At 32.8% G+C, this 4,324-nt stretch overlaps 1 long non-coding RNA gene across 1 annotated transcript; it reads left to right on the top strand.

Annotated features, from left to right (window-relative positions):
* Positions 1-1,915: 1,915 nt before the first annotated feature.
* Positions 1,916-3,107, top strand: LOC137828726 (uncharacterized). The gene is made up of 3 exons (XR_011083953.1): positions 1,916-2,029; positions 2,106-2,774; positions 2,866-3,107. It is a non-coding gene; the product is annotated as an uncharacterized lncRNA (long non-coding RNA).
* Positions 3,108-4,324: the final 1,217 nt, after the last annotated feature.

Genomic DNA, 4,324 nt, shown 5'->3' with positions numbered 1-4,324 from the left:
TTATAATTTTATGTATTATTTTTATATGAACATTTATAATTTTATGTAAATAAACATTTATTTTTTAACAGAGACATGGATGACGACCAGACTCCAGTCAGACCTCGATCTGGGCGAGGTAGTAGAGGACCTACTAGATTGAAGCGTCTTGCATTGAGACGTGCTGCTGGTGAGAAGACACATGTTGACATTGACGTCAACACTGGAGTGGCTTTTGGTCCTAAGGCAGATGAGTTTATGAGCTATCTTGGAGTTGTTTCTCGTGAGAGGCTCTCCATTTTGATTAATTCATGGGATGAGGTTTCAGAGGTTGATCGGAACATGCTATGGGAGGATGTTCTGGTAAGCTTTACATTATTATTGTTATCATATAATGCTTTTTAATATTGATTAATTAATTTTAATTTCATGATGTTATTTTGCAGGCAAACTTTGACATTCCTGATGTGGAACCGCTTCGATCAAAGATATTATCCAATATCGCACTTAAATTTCGTACCTTTAAGTCAAGACTGACATCGAGATACATTTTTGGCGACCTTAAAGACGAAAATCCATGTTTAAAGTACCAACATATTGATGAAGAGACATGGCGTCTTTTTAGAGAAAGCCGTGAAAATGAGGCTTGGATGGTAAGTGAAGTAACTTTTTTGTTTATATAACATTAATAAGTTTATCTTATTTACTTCAGTTTGTTTATTTCAATTATGACAGGATCGTCGGAAGAAAGCTCAAGAGATAGCTTTGAAGAATCTTACCCCGCACGTTATGTCTCGTTCGGGATATAGAAAACTTGAGCAAACACTGATGGTGGAAAAGGAGAAATCTCAACAGGGGACGTATTCTGAGAATGTGGAAACAGGGGTCACTTCTCCTCCACCACCTTTTCGCCATGAAAAATGGAAGAGGGCCCGAATTAAAAAGTCGGGTGCACCAAGTTCCGAGCAATCCGGGGTTATAATCGAAAAAATTGTAAGTTATTTTTGTTATTTTCAATTTTTTTAAAGCATTAATTATATTAATGATTGAAAATATGATTTTTGTGTACTCTTGCAGGATTCCTTGGAATCCGACGGTACATTTGTTGCTGAAGGTCGTCACGATATCCTGGTTGAAGCAATTGGACGACCTGAACACTCTGGTCGTGTTCGTGCCGCTGGACAAGGGGTCGGAATTAAACTTTATTTTGGAGTTTCAGAACGACAGCCATCCTCCTCCTCCAAGAAGGAAACTCAAATGAAGACTAAGTTACGTGAAGAAATAATGGAGGAGATGAGAAAGGAGACTGATTTGATGTGGCTGGAGATGAAAAAGGAGAATGATCGAATGCGACAAGAGTTTCTATCGCAACAAGTTTGTGCTGAGCCGATTGAACCCCTTGTTAGTCCCACTCCCAAGAGCACAAAGGGGAGTTGTGCGGCTCCTCCAACATCAGGGGATGATATCAATGGGCAGACAGAGGATTGTGAGCTACTGGTAGTGGGCGGCAAACTTCCTCGGGTGGTGGCACTTGGAAAAGTCTATAAAAACACCACCACCTTACATAACGTTCCTCTCTCCCCTGATGTGGCGAAGGTAACTGTTGAAAAAGTACGATTTCCTGATGCTCGTGTTCCACTACCTTCAGATGAGGTAACCACTGTGGCCGATGCATTTCAGACATTCGTTGCCTAGCCCAGAGAGCTCATTCGATCTATGCCCGAACCTCATGTAATAATTTCGTTTCATTATATTATTTTTTATTTATATTTATATATTACATATAATTTAATACAAATGTTGTTTATCTTGTAGGAACCTTTTCAGCCACCAACTCCGAAAAAGAAGCGTGAGGTTCCAGTTGACGATCCTATGGCTTCCCTACGTCTCATTGCTAGTCAGATTGGCAATGATCCTTTTCCAGTTCCGTGGATAATACATTTTTTCAAATCAACACTGAACTGCCACTGATGATTTACAACACAGATTTATCAGAATTTATATCTGGGAACCAGGAGCTCAATATAAGTATAATTCAATTTTTTATGATGTAAGTATCTTTACCTATTATTCAATTTACTTTATGTTAAATTATTATTGATTATGCTTTAACTAAAAACTTGTAGGTTTTTGCATAGAGTCTGTATCACTGAGGGGAAGGAAAATATGTATGGATTCGTAGATCCTGCATATACTAATCCCGTTGGACCAAACTCAACTGAGACTCAAGCATACATCACTAACATCCTGGAAAAAGAGGGAAAACAAATTTATTTATGCCCTTACATTAATGAGTAAGTTTAATTATATGTCATCAATTATTATTATTTCATGTTTTAAATATTTACTAACTCTTTTCAATGATCATATAGGCATCATTGGCAGTTACTTGTCTTATCAATGGTTGATAAGACTGCTGTGTGGTTCTGTTCCCTACACAAGAAGATGCCCACAAAATTTAAGGATATCATTGATACGTAAGTATAGTATAAACTTAACTTTGTATATGTTACTAATTAACCATCTACTAACGAGGTTTTTTGTATTAACCAGTTCATGGCGTGGATATAACATCCTAAAAGGTCGATCCAGTTCAAATAATTTGAACTACATAAGAGTAAAGGTTTGTAATTTTTTTCTTTCTCTATTATCATTGTTTATCAATATACTAACATATTACTTTTTATTGAATTATATAGTGTAATAAACAACCAGGAAGCTATGAGTGTGGCTATTACATTATGCAATGGATGATTACCATTATAAGACTAGGTGTTAAAACTGGTTGGAAGGAGGTATATGTTAAATCATTTTTATAATTCTTGAACATATATATATATATATATATATATCTAGAAACTAATTTATGTCAACTTTGCAATGCAGTTATTCACAGAAGAAACACCAATGAGTGAGGAAGGCATTTCATATGTTAGAGATTCTTGGTCCACATACTTCATTAATTTTTATAACTCTAGCATAAGTAAACAACATTAGTGGTTTTATTATATGTAATTTGATCACTTGTAAATGTACATTTTGATGATTTCAATTGGTTACTACATTTTTGTATTTGTCTGGCTGGGTTTAATCATTATGCAGGTTATTTAAATATATGGTTTCTGCACAAAACAGGATGTACCAAAAAAAAAAAAAACACTATTTACAAATGCGGTCATTTACCAAGACCGCATTTGTAAATAGTGAATTCGCATTTACAAATGCGGTCTTAGTAAATGACCACATTTGTAAATAGTGATTTATGAATGCGGTTTTTACCAAGACCGCATTCATAAATCCTAAACCCCAAACCCACTCCCTAATTCAGAATAATATACAAATGCGGTTACCTAAAATGACCGCATTTGTAAATGTGATTTATGAATGCGGTCATAGGACCGCATTTGTAAATTCCAGATTTACAAATGCGTGTTGATCAAATGCGGTTCTATGACCGCATTTGTAAATTTAAAATAGCCGCATTTGTTTAACTTATCTGCACTAGTGTAGTAAAATCTTTGTTCATGCGCATCAAATTAGTGAAATATTTTGCCTAATGCTCCAATATTTAAAATTTTAAATCTGAATTTTAAATAGTAAATAAAGATCTTTTGTTACAATCAGAGATTCATTAAGGTTTAAAGTATGATTTTAGTATGGTTTTCTTGTTATGATTTTCGCTTTAAGCAGTTAACTTTTTTTGGTAGATTATTCCATTGAGCTTTAAAGTTTATCTTTTTTCAGAAAAAATAGTTTAGATTATGTCATTCTTTACTAATTAATTATTATTTTTATTTCTTTAATATTTTAGTATATATTACTAAATTATTATTTTAATTACTTTATTTGGTGTACTTTAAATTATTATTATTATTATTATTATAAAAAAATGAATGAATAAAGTGGTGCACTTTGGTGCTATTATTATGATCATTATTATCACTACTACTTATTGATGAATTGTGTGTTAGGTTTTACTGAAAACCAGAAGGTTTCATGCGGTGATAAATGATAATTGTCAATATTATTTTATTATTATTTAAAAAATTTATAATAGTAATTTTCTATATATATATATATATATTATACACATTATTTTTTATTATTTTAAATCCTTCAATTTTTATGAAACCAAATTTATATAAGAAGTATATTATATTTTAAAAAGAATTCCCCTGCGATGCTAATAGACTTATTTATTTCTGAGCATCAATTTGTAAGCCTTCTTTGGGAAATGAATAAAGAACAAATCACTTTTATTCTATTCTATTATTTCTTTAGGTAAAAAAGGTAGCTATGTTGAGCATGTGTATTATTTTCTTCTAAATGTGCGGCATGTGATGTT

The sequence above is a fragment of the Phaseolus vulgaris genome, chromosome 7 (genome assembly GCF_000499845.2).
Source record: "Phaseolus vulgaris cultivar G19833 chromosome 7, P. vulgaris v2.0, whole genome shotgun sequence".
NCBI classification, from domain to species: domain Eukaryota; kingdom Viridiplantae; phylum Streptophyta; class Magnoliopsida; order Fabales; family Fabaceae; genus Phaseolus; species Phaseolus vulgaris.
This window is presented reverse-complemented; position numbering and strand designations above follow the sequence as displayed.